The sequence below is a fragment of the Dicentrarchus labrax genome, unplaced genomic scaffold, assembly GCF_905237075.1.
Source record: "Dicentrarchus labrax unplaced genomic scaffold, dlabrax2021, whole genome shotgun sequence".
Taxonomy (NCBI): domain Eukaryota; kingdom Metazoa; phylum Chordata; class Actinopteri; family Moronidae; genus Dicentrarchus; species Dicentrarchus labrax.
The window spans coordinates 7192845-7210219 of NW_026136724.1; the positions used below are offsets into that span (position 1 = coordinate 7192845).

The window sequence follows — 17375 nt, forward strand, 5'->3', positions numbered from 1 at the left end:
AAAACATTATAATTAATTAATTAATGAAAGTAGTATTTATTGCAGGGCTCTTGCATCAGACTGCATTAGGTTTGGCTAGGTGTTCCTAATAAACTGGTAATGGAGTGCATTAAAGCCTGTAAAGTTGTCGGGACAGACTTTCATAGGAATACACGACCTCCATTTAGTTCTGTTTTGGTTTCCACTAACTCCTGAGGGAAATATCTGGCTCTTGGGCTGCTAACTTTCTGCTGTTTGCTAGCAAGCAGAAGCCTTCAAAGGGATTCATCAGAGCGCTTTTAGCTGAAAACAGCGCTCATGAGTGAATGAAAGTGAATCAAAACCATAAGAGCTGTAAATCCAAAACAACATGCTGAAAGATGCTAAAATGCTCCGTAGAGCTGAAAGGACCTACAGACTGGTGATTTGTCACTACGGAGCACTCTTTTAACATTGCATGATGTTATTTCACCAATTTCTAATACATAATACAATACACAATCATACAAAAGCATTAATTGACTAGTTTAGTAGCTTGAATATATAGCTCCCCTAATTTCGAGAAACAGCTGGGGCCTCATTTATAAAACAGTCTTATTATCAACCATTACTGCCATTAGAGTACAATTAGATGATAATTAGCCTGATCAGCCAACGTCAGTAATCAATACACATTATTAAACCATTAATCAAACCAATTACCAACAGCAGTCAACATCAGACAACCTCAACATACCTAAGTGCTTCAGTAGTGACAGAACTTCCAAATATATGCATAGTTTGAAAATGTCAATGCAACCTTTGGGGACAAGCTTCCTTTAAGACATAAGATATATTAACAATTCCAGTATGTGTCTGCAAAAACACATAACTCTAGAAACACAAGCTAATGTTTGTCATATATCAACACTCTTCTTGTCAATCCTGCATCTGTATAATCCATGAAGATAAACCGCATTTCAATACAAACTTTACATGTTGTTGCCTCAACTCACTCTGCCTCCGTTGGTTTGCTGCTCATAGTGGGAGAAGACCATGAGAATGAGTGGTGAAACATTTTAAAACTTAACATTTCTCACTAAAATAACTGCTGGTTGGAGGATCAGATACATGCCGAATTAAACACAGACTCATAACACTGTTAATTCACTGTCTATCACGTGTGTGTCTTTTGGTCTGTGGCTCTTCCTACTAAACCCTCATTTGTGCAAGCTTTATATAAGGGGAAATTGCTAAGAAGGTGACGGTCATTTTTAAATTAATTTAAAAATGTATAGATCACAGGTGCATAAGTTACAAATGGGCTTCTTAGAACCGGCGTGAGCAAGATTTTTTATGTTCAGTATCTTTTATGAATCAAAAGTAAGGACACTGTCAGAAATAATATTAAGACTAAGCTCGAGTATAAATCTATGAACATGTCACAAAAACAGGAGTAAATAGTGAATTTCTTGGGAAGTATTTGCAGCGGTGGATTAATGAACATTTGGTGCTCTTTAATTGTCATGAGAGAACATGTCAAAGGGCAAAGGTGTGGCTCACTAATGTGTTTTTAATATTTTTTGGACTTTTTTTTTTAGTTCTATGGCAGTAGTTCCCAACCTGGGGATCAGAACCCCCAGTAGGGGTCGCCAAAGCTTCAGGGGGAGACACAAGGCCTTCTTGATTTTAAGGCGTGCTAGAAAACTTAAAAAATATACACAGAAGGCATATATCTCAGCATTTTATTCACTTCTGTTTAGAAAGGAAAATTGTCAAATAGAACAATGGCCAAGCATCAGGGAGAAGAAAACACAAAATTTGTCAAAAAAAAGAAGCCTATTAAGTCTGAATGATTGTTAGAAATTATTAAAAAAAATACACAATACAGACAGAATTGAATAAAAAGTTCCCTAAACAGGAAATAATCCAATCAAAATTCATCCAAATTACTCATTTTACACAAACTTCTTGCAGTTTACTATTTGGGATGATGTAGTTTTGAATTAATATATAACATCTATAAAATATATCACTTAGTCAGGGGTCTTCAATTTACTAAATGATGGAAAAGGGTCCCTTAAGGAAAATGGCTCTATGGCACAGATGAAGTAGATATATCCGTTTTTGCTACACAGGCAATACTAGGATCAATTAATTGTTTGTCTGTACTTATTTGCTGACAATAAAAATATAAAAATCTATCTATTTTATATATTATCAGAAATCCTTTAATACTTGAGTTTGGGGATTCAATGTTTCGCTCAAGGGCATTTCAGCAAGGCAGATGCTTGTTGCCACGAGAAATAACACAAGAATGGGAGACGTAAGATGCCTTCCAGCGGCCTATCCTATCAGAGTGAAGGGGCTTCCCCCTGGGAATTATGGGTATGTGTCAACCACCACAAAGCTCTTAGAGAGCAAACTAGCAGGGTTTAAGTCAAATTATAGAAAATTGCTAGAAAACAGACAGAATAAAGACGATCAACAAGCAGTGGCAATTACAGTCACAGGGCCACTGATTGCCAGCTCAGCCCTCTTTGTAACGACTTGATCCCATTGGACAGATAAGAAGCTGTCTACTGAAATGCTGAAAATCACTATCTTTAAACCACTGGCACATTCCCCACTTTCTCAACACTAAGCTTCTTTCTTTCTGTGCCTGAGCACATCTGACACTGTTAAATCCTTAAAGGCTTTGCCTCCTAGTTCTCTGTGTAGTATATCCACACTGGGAGGAAACCACAGGAACCCCATGCTCTGTTACTGCTGACCTGGTGGCAAATACAAGCAATGACAAAAAGTGAGTGGCAGAAAGAGACACAGCAATAGGCAAAAAGAACATCTTGGGGTATCCCCACATTTATAATCTTTTCAATAATCCTTCTGTGGTAAGAGTCTGTTGGGGCCAAAGCAATAGAAAGGAGGTAGCTGTTATGTCGAATCATATTTGATGCTCTGTATTTTACAGACTGCACTCCACCCTAATAGAAGCCTATAATTGGGAGCTGATGAGTGGTACAGTAAGTAGTGTATAAAGGAAATATTAGAGATGTCCTTAAACTCTAGCAGCAAACAGGACTTTGGTTGAGCAGTAATCACAGGCTTTGCTCTGTAATGATGGGGAAGAGCAGGATAATACCACACCAGACTCTGGGACCCCTGCTGGTGTACAGTGCCAGTTGAAATGTGTGTGTTACTTATTCTATATTTAAAAATCTTGTAATTGATGAAGATACAGCTTAAGGGAGATCGCAGTTCCTTCCTGCTGGTCTCGTTTTTTTTTTCATGTTTTCGCTCTTCATTTTGGATCCTGTCTGTGAACCTGTCGAAACTATCACATATTCTGAATGTTCTGTGAATTTACACACCAGAGCCTGTTAGAATTGTTAAATAATTATTAAGGACATGCAGTAGTGTCAGTGCATCCTCTTTGACAATGTCCCATTCCTGTTTCCTACTGAAAATTCAAAATCCAAATTATGCAATAATGGCCAACATGTGCTTTCAAAGAACAGCAAACACACCAGATGTTGATTTTCTTAATGAGATAAATGATGTGAGGCGTACTGAGGGTTACTTCTGGATGAAAGATCTGTTCCTCAATAATCTTTTCAAGTACCAGCATCTTGTTAATAGCTTGAATTAAAATGTGGACCATTTATTTTTGGAAGTGTGGGAAGTAGAGCATTTTCACAGCAGTCATTTTGACATGAAATAGTAGGGTAAACACAGGTGTTGCCAATGATACTAATTAAGGCTCTGTTCCATTTATCGTACCAGAGCCTTTCCAGTGAGCCAACATGCACAACAGCAGCACCCTGACTGACCTGAATGGAATGGAACCTTTATCATTATCATTGGTAACACCTGTTTACCCTACTATTTAAAGTCAAAATGGCTGTCATTAGTAAGGTCAGTTTTGTCTTTGTTGAGGTTACTTAAGTCACTCAGTTCTACTACGTTGCTTGCTTGGCCCCTAACAGTTCATTGTCCTTGTTCAGCTTACAGATGAAACCATTGGTGCATCATCGATTGACAAACAAGTTTTTAGTGATATGTCGATCTAGAGTGACATAAAAGTCACCTGAATTCTGATGTGACTGTTCACACTGAAAAGACTCAGACCTGAATCTGTCTGATTAAAATTCAAAATGAAGACAGGACACACAATGCCCTGATATGTAGCAGCATATCACATAACTTATAGAAATCCTCATCTCACATTATGCTTATACTAGTTAGTAGCCCGGGCTCTTACGAGAACCCTCCTCACAGCGCACACTAAGACTCTAACACCCACAGTCATTGCCTTAACACTGGTAAACTGTAACGAGCTTAAAGGGATCAGTGTGTGTGTGCTGTTCAGCGTGTCATCACACATGGCTTTTATTATTCATGGTAGTCTGAGCCGGGGAGCTGGGGGGCCGGGGGGCGGGGGCCGGGGGTGGAACCGGTTAGAGCACAGGGTCGCTGGACTTGAGTCAAAGCGAGGAAAATTAAATTGAGCAAAGGTGGGATAGCGGAGGGACCAAATGCTGGGATGACAGTCACTATCCTTGCAGTCAGAGCTGTTGTCATGGTTACCATAGATTATATATTCATTCATTGATGTCAGTCAGTCTGTCCATATGTCCAACACTTCCAGTTATCTCCGCAGCTACTGACTAGATTGGTACAAATATTCCCGGCCCCCAGAGGATGATCCCTGACAGATTCTGGTGACTTGCTGTCCTTCCATCTAACCACCAGGCCAGAATTCCACCTTGACCTGGTCTGTGAAAGTATCTTAAAAGCCAGTTTGTCTATTTCATTAGCTTTTAATATTCATGCTCCCCAGTGGATGAATCCTAATGTTTTTGGTGACCGCCTTACCTTTCCTCCAACATTAAACAGTCTCAACAGAAAATGTCCAAAATTATCTGAATCTAATAAGATGTCTGCCATAAATTTACAGAGTCCATTTATGCTCTTCGGACCCCCTTTGAATTTATCACCTTGACCTCCGGGCTCTAAGAATAATGAAATCATGGTAGTGTTTTTGTTTCTGTCCAAAGCTTTCTCCTGCCTGTTGTTGGGTTTAAGGTTATGTTTCAGTCAAAAGGAGACTGTGAGACTTCCTATCAGCTTCCTCCTGTCTTTCTGCTTGGATGGTCGCTTCTTTAAAGCATTATTACACCACCAAGGTTTAATTCAATTAACGAGATTATTTGTGCATTTTAGCAACGTTTGCGAAACCAGAACAGCTTTTAGTTTCTCGTTGATATGATATATGACCATGAAAAATGTACTTTTCTTAGACGGTGTCCACCCTGGTTTTTAATCATGGGCTAGGGATGGTTATGTCAGTCTGTCAGTCCACCACTATTAACTACTTCCAGTTCACAATTCAATGGACTGTTGTAAAATTGTTCTTTAGGCTTTGTATTTAGGCCATCATCGGATCAAAAATGCTTGTTAGCATGCTAGCACACTAGATGGTGAACAAACTGCTTAACATCAGCTTGTTAGCATTTATCACTTTAAGCATGTTAGCATGCTGACGTTAGCATTTAGCTCAAAGCACCACTGTGCCTCAATACAGCCGCAGAGAGTTGCCAGCATGGTTGTGGACTCTTAGTCTTGTTAACATCTTTGCAGCATTTCAGGTTTAACTCAACCAAAGCAATGCTTGTGAAGCTAAAAGCACAATTACCTTTGGGTTAGTTTACACTGACTGTCTGTAAAGTTATTAAAGTATGAATCAGTCTCTCCAGCATTTTGCAGGCTTTTTGGGGGGATTTCGCAGCCTTTTCACAGCTTTTCTAAGAATGTGTGATGTTTTTAGGCCATCTTTTGCAATGAAAGGGTGCACGTTTGTTATAATGGCACATAGATTAGCATGAAAGCATCAATTCGATTTCTTACAAATACTGTATGTAGTGTTGTAGTGATTGGTGTATGCCATGCACTGTTCCTTGCTCCTGTTCATATCCCACAGGTGCCAGCATTTACTAATTCCTATGTGTTCAAACGTAAAAAAAAAAAACTGTAAAAAACAATCTGTTTAACAGCATCGCTGAGCTACAGTGTTTCTACAGTCGCTTAGCAACCCCGCTCCTTTTTTTACTTATGATCCTACATGTGGTGCTAAAGCTCAACTAAGTAACACTCTGATCTTACTTTTCAGGGAACAGTGAAGGTAACATCATGACTCATCATTGTGTGTCTAGCACTTCTTGTTGTAGTGTAGCTACCGGGAGTGCACTAACAGGGTAAATATGCCACAAAAAAGCTTCTGAAGAGCTTTGCTCAAACAAACCGTCATCATAAATCAATAATCTCAACATTAAGGCTCCGGTCTTTAATGAATTAAGGATTTACTGATCTATATCAAACCTGTAATACACGTGTACAGAGTAAGCTGGCATTCTGTTAAACATTTTGACTTTGTTAGATTCAATGCATGCTGTTTACTGGGATAGATTGTGAGTGTGTGAGAGTGACGCAACAGGTTTGGGTCACATTAGTACACTAGGTTTTTTTTTTCAGTTACCTCTGTTAGGATAACATAAGCTAGGACCGGCATTTTGGAAGCCATTTCTGGGATTTCTCTAGATATATAGCTGTTTTAGTGTTGATAATCAATTCTTTTTCATATTTATCTACAGTGTATGTAGCAGTGGAATACACTTTAATTCTAGATTACTAACTTTACAAAGAACTACAGTTCATTTTGTGCCAATAGTCAAAAAACTGGATCATTTACAATTACAATACAATTTAGAATATCATAATATGTTAAAACGAATCACTGAATCACAGGCTATATCAATTATTCAAAGTTGGGTAACTCTTTAATGCTATCTAACACACCAGAGCTGGTCAGAGATATATAGACGCATACTGCTTTTGCTGCATCTTCTCCAGACAGTTTCCCCACAAATAAAAAATCTTATTTGTAAGATTGTGGCTGAACCCTAACACCCCGGACACAAACTCTTTCAGACACTTCCCTCTGGCAGGAGGCTGCAGTCTATCAGGACCAAAACCTCTCGCCACAAAAACAGTTTTTTTTCCCCCATCTGCAGCTGGCCTCATCAGCAAGGCCCGGGACCTCCACTGACACTGAGTCTTAAACCCACCGCCCACCCTGGATCTATGCGTTACATTAATGCACTTTCCTCTGATTTTAGCTTTGCACATTGCAAACATAATTTTCTGTCACGCTGCTAACTTGCAAATTCCCTGGTCAATGCACATTTGCACATTTGTGTACAGCTCTTCACTCATTCATTTAAGTATCTGGCCATATTGTACATATTCTCTCTCTATTTTATATTTGTATATATTGGCTCCTTTTATTGTCTCTCTTTTTTTTTTTTACCTTTATCTATATTTTTCTATGCTTAATTATTATGCACCAACTCACCAAGGCAAATTCCTTGTATGTGAAAACCTACTTGGCAATAAACCTGGACTATACTCATATCTTATAAGTCTTTAATGGCAGTTACTGGTTTGAATTTAAAGCTAAAATCTTCAACCGTCTGCATGTTGTCGTCTCTGCCGTGCCGAGACGTCGACAGAAAAGATGGTGTTGAGTTGTTGTGGGAGGCTGTGAGGAAGCCTGCTGCTTATTTTAATCAGCCATTGCAAAACTTGTAAAATGCCAGCTTGTGAGGACACCATTAGGCTTAGGCTGTTGATTTCAGTGCTTGAAAAATGCAGACGTGCTGCGAAATGCTTCCAGTGCACTGCCTCTCTATTTTGTACCAACTTCACAGGCCATTTCAAACGGGAAAAGTGTAACCAAACATAATAAGGTTGCGGGGACGTTGACAATACTTTACCACACCAGATCGACTTATACATTTCAAAAACACAACATGAGAATCTCACTGCTTCCTGCACTTGCCCAACCGCCCGGCAGCAATGAGTAAGTCATCCTTGGACTGTGAACCTCGGCGACTGCAGTGACAGAATGTGCTCAGCGACGCCACGGTCTCAGCTCACTGCGAGAGTGTCTGCAGCAGCAGCAGAGACGAGCTGGTGAGGCGAGGAGTCACAGCCGAGTCGCCACGCAGTGACCTCACCGCACCTCTCACTGCAGACGCCACATTAGACATCCACACGCAGACACTGAGGCTACAAAGGCAAGAGGGAGAACCAGACCTTTTCTTTCCCCCTGTACATGCTGGAGATTAGACATGTTCACTCAAAACTGTCTCAGGAAAGCTTCAGGTTAAAAGCGGCAACTTATTTCAGCTCGGGAAGACACGGATGTTATTCATTGGTTGAGCTGAACATCAGTAGAGGAGCCAAATGACATTTCATTTCATGATCTCAAGCTAATTCAAGCAGACACTTGATCCTTTTTAACAAAAATAAGAATTAGAAAGACGCTTAACAAGAAAATGTTGCCATTCAGCACTTTAAAACAAAGCTATAGCCTCGCTTAATACAATCATCCATTCTATTCGTATCTAACTTATGACTAACAGGCTGTTGATGAATCATTTTGATATAAACAGCATCGGCAGCATATTGATTCAAAGTTCCATTGAGAACAAACCAGCCCACACATTACTACAACTCGTTTCTAAATCAAAGTCTCCTCCTGTCAACAAACTGGATTCTTCCACGGAGTCACACCAAGAAGCACCGAACCAGCTGATTAAGGACGGAAAGGTCACAGTAATTTTGCAATTTATCATTTCGGACGGGGGGAAAAAGGGATCATTAGTGGCTGCAGGCCGCCTTTCATGCTGAGGAGCATCTGTTGGGAGACAAAATAGATAACTGGTTATGGAGGGAACACTTGTGTCTGCCTCCTGATTGCCTGATAAATATTTCATGGTGTCTATTTGGCGGTATGGCGTCATTATCATCAATATTCAGAGCTGAGCTTTAACACTGCATTGACGGTATATGGAGTCATTATTGAGCATAAAATTAAATTACAGTGAATCTTTATGTATGTGTACAACACTTAAAGCACATGCTTTCACATGTTAAGATTTCCTCTACAACATTAAATATATCCATTGCAAGAATATGTCCTTTCTTCACATAAATTCACCCCTGTGGCGACTTTATCAGCAATCGCCGGTAGTTGGGCTGACGGTGGCCGGTCCCTAAACCCTAAAACCGATGTGCTTTGTCACACTCCTGCAGATGCACGAGGTACCCTTTCTGGTTAATGTTGTGAAACTGCCGCAGTTTGGGCAACAAAACAACTTTGTTAGGTTCAGGAATAGATCACGGTTCACGATCACGAGTTGAAATAAGTTAGTTACGTTAGTTATGCTGTTGTGTGGCGGTCTCCTGGGTGAAAATCCTGTTTGTTTGAGCCATCCTTCCACCCAGACTAACCCCTTATGCAGACTTAGTCGCTATTTATGCTAAGTCACCTGACTTCCTGAAGGCTCTCATGGCTGCCCGGTGCATCTCATAGAAACGCTAAAAGGTAGGCGTTTTGCGTCTGTATGTGAGGCTGAAGGGCTTGATGAAACGTCGGTCTTTGACGACCTGGGAACGAGAAAGAGCTGGAAAAACTGTGGTTTCTGTGAATAACGAAAACTGTATCTGCATTCGTGTAGGACCGCTTCACTCACAGTTAGGGCCTTTTACTGGCATATATAACTTAAAAAATATCCTAATATAATATCATTGGATATAATCAATATTTTTATGTTAACAATGGCTCACACGACTGTATTTGATAGACGAATGAGCCGCAGTCACCTGACTCTGCAGCTCCTCTGAGCTCTACGGAGAATTTTAGCATCTTTAAGCTAATTGTTTTGGTTTTTCCGCCCCGCAACTTTAACGTTTTGCTTCTCTGTCACCACTCCCAGCATTGTTTTCAGCAGCCGTAGGTAAAAAAAACCCTCACTGTACGCTAACCAGCTCAGTGCCAAACAGCAGACGGACAGGGTTAGCGACTAGCTAGCGAACATAATGGAGCATTTAACAGCTAAAGAGTCGGATATCTTTCTCAGGAACTGGTGGAGAGCCAAACGGAGCGAAAAAGGAAATAAGGACAGTGTCATTTGGACTTCCATTTGCCAGGTGGCCAGAAACACAAACTGCTAACGAATGCTAATGTTGCTCTATATCTAACAGGTGTGACAGCTGTTGGCTAACAATATCCACTTAAAAGGTGACTGTATGTCCACAGCTTGTTTGTTCCACACCAACCCTAGTCCAAAAGTCCTGTAGGATTTTCATCTATTTCCAATAGAATGCTTTAGGAATTCTTAGAAAGTTCTAAAAATCCAATGAAAGACGTCCTCCTTTTCCCCCTTTGTAAGAAAGAAATGTTTGGTTTTTGGAGGGTTTTTCTATCTTATTGGAAGTCTGATTTTTTTTACCTTAAATATCTGAGAAGACTTTTATTCATTTTTACAAGAATAACCAATAGGACTTTTATTCTTTATACAAAATTTAACTTAACTATGGATTCTTAGAAAATCATGTTTTCCACCACTGCACTACAAATAGCTTCCAAGAAAACTGTTTAAACAATAGTAGAGATTATTGACATCATAGGATATATTTACATACATAGGTTTGTTTTTAAAAATATATATGAATAGGGTTATTACTTAAAATATTCAATATGGGTGATAATTAAAATAAACTGGCCAATATCTTCAAGCAAAGCCATCAAAGCAATGTTGAGAAAGAAATAATATCTTAATTAGGACTATAAAGCGCTTTCTGCATCAGTTTCACATCTGTAGGATTTACACAGCCAGTTCCTGTGATAAAGATTGACATCTGCCTCCAAATGCGAGTAAACTGACTTTATAATCCCCACCCCACCCCGCTGGTCCCCAATCATGAAATGGACCCCCCAAATCCCCCACCTTTAATGAATCGCTCAGCGGAGGAGTGACTGGAGGCTGCAGAGACATGGCTGAGGGAATCCCTGCTCCAACACACTGTAGTACATATCAGCAAGCTGTCACAGTCTGACACAGCAAAACACTGCGCACACAGGTCGAACCCCGTCCTATCCGAGGAATAATAACAATAATAACAATAAGAATAATTTAACCCCCCCCAAAAAAAAAAAAAAAAACCAGGAAAAGATGAGCTTTCATTGTGTGAAGCAGCTGATTTCTCCAACAAGCAAAGCCCGCAGCAGGAAACACACACACACACAAACACACACACACACACACACACACACACACACGGAGGCGAATACTAGAAACAGACCGTGGGATTGACGCTGGCAGTAAATGCGCACATCATTTACCTGAGCGGTTGTCAGTGATGAGCAAGTGTCGGATGATGACTCTTCTTCTTCTTCTTCTTCTTCTTCTTCTTCTTGTGATGATGCTGCTGCTGCTGCTTCTTCTTCTGCGCTCAGGTCCACGGTCCTCCCTCAGCCTCCCAGCCAAGCCCCCCACCCCTCTCTCTCTCTCTCTCTCTCTCTCTCTCTCTCTCCCTATCTCTCTCTCTTTCCACAATGCATGCCGGGAACGTGAGGGGTGTAGTGGATTCATTACCGCAGTCTGTCCGTGCAGCTCATTGGCCAACAGGGAAATTGAGGGAGCATCTCTCAGTAAAGCAGAAGGGAATAAAATGTGGGGGGAAATAAATAGAATAAAAACAGAATAATCCAATATGGCTTTATTCTGTTGTTTTATTTGTCTCAATCCTCTGAAATGCATCTTTTTATATATATAAAGAACATAGACTTTTTTGATAATACAGTGGGAGTTTTCTTGTTTACATCATCATGGGAAAGTTACCACAGCTGGGAAACACAGAATGATACATTAGTGATGATCAATCTGAACATAATGCGGCCATGTTTAAAGCTGCACTCATCAATATATCTGATATTAACAATGGGTCAAATGACTATGTGTCATTTGAAAAGGGCCGTAAATGTAGATTGTAGTTTTATTTATGAAATACTTATTATTCTACATAAACTATTAAAACTATTCAATTAAACTGATAATTCCTTTTTTCTTTTGGGTATTTGTGGCAGATATGCACTGATGATTGCTGGGTAATATGTATGTTGCTGTTGTCCAATGTCACGTCTTTATTTGATCATATGGCGAGGCGATACGATATACAGTAATAAAACACATACAATGTATACCAACACCTAATGGTGTGAGTCTGTGCTGATCCTCTTGTGCACAGGGGCCTGTTGTAACTGCCTTACGCCACTGGGCCTTTGTAATGACAAATCCACAGAGAACTATCACACAACTTCCCTCTTCGGTAGCAGCTGGTGAACACAGCAGAGCATTTAGCAGCTAAACAGCCAAATATTTCCCTCAGGACGAACACAGGTGTTACCAGTGATGCTATTTAAGGTCCATTCAATGTAGCAGAGCCCTTCCAGCTTAGGTGGCAACAGAACACACATTCTTTAGTCGAGTAGATGTAAAGTGCTCTCTGTTTTCCTGAAGGACATTTCTACCCGCTGTTTCTGTGCAAAACTGACTGAATCTTCAAATAATAGGGCCGAGTCTCCCTCTCTTGTCTGTTTTGTCTGTAACAGTCTTGATGTTGGGAAGGAGTGCAATGATGCAAAAAACAATAATAACTGATCATTACAAATGCATTAAAACTAATGTAATGAGCTTGTTTTGAAAATGAAAGCAGTAGAACGTACAGATGTCTGTAAGGATTGTAAGGAGTAAAAGGAAAAAAGTTCAAATATAGTAAATAAATACTCAACTATATAACTGAAAAAGTCCAGCAACAAAGTATTTGTACTTTTTTACTTCCCACCTCTGCTTCCCAGTGTGCCAACATGCACTATAGCAGCCCGCTGACTCTGTTTGACCTGAATTCGTATCACTGGTAACACCATGAGTTTACCCTACAGTTTCATGTAAAAATGGCTGCTGTGAAAAAGGTCTATTGTCAGGTGGCCAAACTTGACATTAACGTTAACGTTGCTCTCTCTTTGCCGACAAATCAATTAATACTGCTCTAAAGGGTCCCAGCATGACCAATAACTACCCTTTTTGGCAAAACAATGAATGAACAAAACATTGCAGGAAAGTTAAATGATTGACATGTTTGTCAGGCCGATATCAGAGGTAAATATTTGATGACGGCACTCAGGCACAGAAGAACATGTCGACCCACAGCTGTCACTGATGTAACAGAGTGTAATAACAACATCATTAATCTCTTTTAACCCACAGTCTGCCGCTTCGACGCAACCGGGTTGCTCCCATCTATTTGCTGCCCTGAAAGAGGATTCTCTGTGAGGTCAAAAGTCAGTTTCTTTCATCTGCAGGCTGATACCATAAAGGTTAGTTTTTCATTTGGGTCATTTTTTTAAATATTTGATCATGTGTTTTATTTTAGAAGTTAATTAGGTGGCTAGCTGATAATATGTCAGAATATCTGAACAACATACAGAGCCCAGTAATAATATTGCAGTCTCCAGTCAACGCATTAGACTACAGGATCATAAGCACGGATTAAGAAAACTTTTAATTAATTCATAGATAACTGTGTAAATGAATGTACAAATCCTGGGATTGTGTTGGAGCTAATTACACTTTAATGAGAAGCTGTGGTCCAGCTTCCAGGCCTCTGGAGGCAAACACACTCACAGATGCTGCGATAGCAACTAATTAATTCCACATTTAATGTTACACTATAGTGTAAACCTTCATCAGCACTGAGTTGGATATTTATACAAATATATGGATCTGAGCCCAAACCAACTCTTGAATGTATGTTTTAGCTGCATCATTTCAGCTTTAAGACTCTCTGTGGTCGTTTAATGGAGAATTCATAACACAACCAACTCAGTGCTATAGTGTGACTTAATGTCTGTGAAATAAATAAAAAAACAAGAACAGAGACATAGGCTGCACCCCAAAGTGCTGTACGAATGTTGTCATCCAATCACAACAAGACACATCTGCATACAGCAGCTGCACAGCAGCCTCGGAGGATTGTAGTCTATTTCACAGCAGTTATCCACATTACATTAAGACAACATTTCCTATTATTATCCCATTCTTTGTCCCAGAACTGACAGTTTTCCTTGAATAGTACAGTATTTTATTACAAGAATTTTGGTAGAAGTAGAAACTGTAGTAGAACTAAATACAAGAAAGTGCAACAGCAATAAAAGGAACACCAAAAGAAGACTATTGCTGCGTCCTAAATCACTCCCTCTCTCACTCCTTCACTACTCCCTATACAGTACAGACACTCAGTGCTTTATTATAGTGAGTGGCTTTGGACGCTTATGAATTACTGTCATGTTGTGTCGTCACTGACAGATGTACAGTCACACAATTTCCCACCCATAAAATGCTGGAAAGTTATTTATTTATTTCATTAGTTATTTGGGACACAGCCGAAGTCTACAGCTCACAGTGACGATGCTAACATGATGTTTAGGAAGTATAATCTTTACCACAATCTTAATTTAGCTTGTTAGCAGGCTGATGGAAGTGTAATTCGTTTTTGAGGTTTTTAGTCATAAACCAGAGTATTGGACAAATTAGACCTGATGATGCTGTTAAATGAAAAGTCAGAGAAAACCAAGCTGGGGGGAACATGAACGTCTGAACTGAATTCTATGGCAATCCATCCAATAGTTGTCAAGACATTTCACCAAAGAACAGGAAAACTTCAAGGTGGCTCTAGAGGGGAAGTCAGGGGACCTTAAAATTAATTTGGATGCAATGAGAACACTGGGAACTGTGAACATCTGTACAAGATCTGTCAATCCATCCAATAGTTGAGATATTTCAGTCTGGGCCAAAGCGGTGGACCAACTGACCGACACTGACATTTCAGACTTACAATATGAGGCAGCTGGATTTGCAAGATCAATGTGACGCAGAAAGAGGCGTCAAAAACAACAATGGTGGCTCCTGTTAGTGTAGATGCTGCTGTAGTGTCAGTTGTATCTGAACTGTACAGTTTCTTCACTGAAAGAAGAGCAAAGGCACTGACGGCTTTTCTTGATGGAACATTTTTTTTCGCTCTCTTCTCAACTGGCTTACTGATTGGTTGATCTGATTGGTTACAGTTAGCCTGTGATAGTGATAGACAGATGGTTCATCCAATCTAGGTTGACAATATTTTTTAAACCTCCAAACTGGGACCCTCAAGTGGAGCCTACCACATATACGTTTCCATCAACACGGGGGACCATTATGTCAGTGTTTAGCACACCTACCGAGCAACGCCACACGTTTGTTGCCGGGTACTTTATGAAGGAGTCTCCTGGAGCTCTTTAGAAAAAGACTGACTTTCTATTAAACATAACAACCAACCCATTACTGGCTATGACTCACTGACACAGACAGTGTGGATACAGATGCATTGTTTATGTTTTTATATTGGGTCATTTAGTGAGACAAAACATGATAAATGTCTATGTAAGCGCTGAAAACAACGATTATATTAATCTGTTTTAATTGTGATAAAAACTGAGATATTTCAGATATTTGTTGGGACTCGAGACACCCAGCTTGGAATTGGGACAATCCCAGACAAACCGGGAGGGCCTGGTGACCGTAATCCAACAACCTGCCAACATCCTGCCCTTTTCCAAACAGTTCCCCAAGATGACTTCCCAGATGGTGTAACAATCCATCTGGTCAGGTGAATTCCTGGCTAGGCTAAAAAGAAACAAGAAAAAAAGCATTGACCCTCACATCTCTAACACACACACACACACACACACACACACACACACACACACACACACACACACACACACACACACACACACACACACACACACACACACACACACACACACGTAAGTAATCATAGGTCTAACAAAATAGAAGTTTTCAGCTCTTAAAGCTTTGGCTGTGTTTCCTGGTAGAACAACCACCTGTTTTGTACCATAAAACAATCCAGCACATTTCCCTCCTGTGGCCCAATGTAAAATTAGACTGAGATTGACGTGCTGCATGACGCACATTTAGAATACAAATGTAGTCACGAGCAGCGTTCAAGGGAGACAGATTTACAAAACACCCGGCTGTTACCATTCACCTCACTTCAATTACTGCGGATCAACAGGTGCGTTATTGATCTACTGGGGCGGCACATGCAGTAGATTTGCTGACCACACTTCAGAAACTCAACAAAAACTTTTCCTGCTATCAGCCACATAAAGACCTGACTCATTTCCACTCACCCTGGGGTTTTGCCACTATAGCATTCTTCCATCGGCTGGAACAAAACCCACCATGACTCAGCAAAAACATAAACACCACAAACACCACGAGGGGTGCGCTCAAACAAAGGGAAAGGAGTCATATTTAATTCATAAGCTCTTGCGATGCAGGAAAACCAGATTTTCCGATATTCTAGGGCCTGGAAGCTCCACGCAGCCGGCTCTGGAGGATCTTGCTCTGACTACCAGGAAACGACAGCCAGGGCAAGGCGCAGCAGCCTCCACAGGCCCGCATCAGACAGGAAGTAGCTGCTTAAGCTGGTTAATGTCAGTGGATATTTACTGTCACTGGGTGGGCTGTTGCATCCTGCAGGGCACAGCTGCATTTCCCATAGGACAGCTCCATCTTAATGGGCAGCTAACGCATAATGAAGCACGAGGGCGGAGACATGGATGCAGTGGTAGTGACAGCCAAATCCATTTTCTCCCTGGGAATTCTCTCTTCGTAATTTACTGTAGCGCCAGAGCGGTTTGTCTGCTCTGTGAAGAAAACAGGCTGTATGTTTTGAACCAAAGGGGAATAAATGTTCTCGATTAGTGCTCTTATACTTAGACATATACAGCGGGGGGCCCTTGGGAAAAATCTTTCAGTCCTCCAACCCCAAATATTTCTCAGTGCTTGTGAATCCTCTCATATTAGTTTGGCTATCATTAAAACATACTGTGCAAAGCTCAAATAGCAGTATTTTATTTTGAAATGACACAGGGTTGCAAAAATTAAGAACATATTAAACCAGCTGGACTCCGGTTTTAATGATGTTTCTATTATTCCAGCACATATCCCACACACCCACACAGTCCAACCAGAAACTATGGTAGCCTATGAGGTTCCTATACAGAACCCTTATGGAACTGATCATCTTAGAGGTCTGGTAAATGTATAGAAGGTTCCTGATTGTTTGCTCACTTCATTTAACTGATTTCTGCATAGGTACAATTTCTGTAAGAGTCACTAGCTGTGGTCATCGATGCTCCTGCAGTGTAAAGGGTGGACATTTAAATGTCAGAATAAACAGAAATAATTTCACAATGCTCCTTAAAACAGCGTGAATTGTTTCTGCTAGTCGCTGACGCTGTCTGCCGTGTGGTGCTGAGGAGGTAGGGTACTACAGCACACAGTAAACATGGTTTAATATAACATACAGAGCTCCAAAAGAGATTTCATGATGTCTGCACAAGATTTATGTGTATATGTATATATTTTAAAAAACATAGATGGCAGCAA

General features: G+C 40.3%; 1 protein-coding gene across 2 annotated transcripts in view; it reads right to left on the reverse strand.

The window, feature by feature from the left end:
• Window positions 1-11356, reverse strand: part of LOC127359225 (synapsin-3-like) — a 115769-nt gene extending 104413 nt beyond the window's left edge. For both annotated transcript variants that reach the window (XM_051393103.1, XM_051393104.1), the window contains exon 1: window positions 11207-11356. The gene's annotated coding sequence lies outside the window, so the exon portion shown is untranslated. The remainder of the gene's footprint in view (window positions 1-11206) is intronic.
• Between the last annotated feature and the right edge of the window lie 6019 nt (window positions 11357-17375).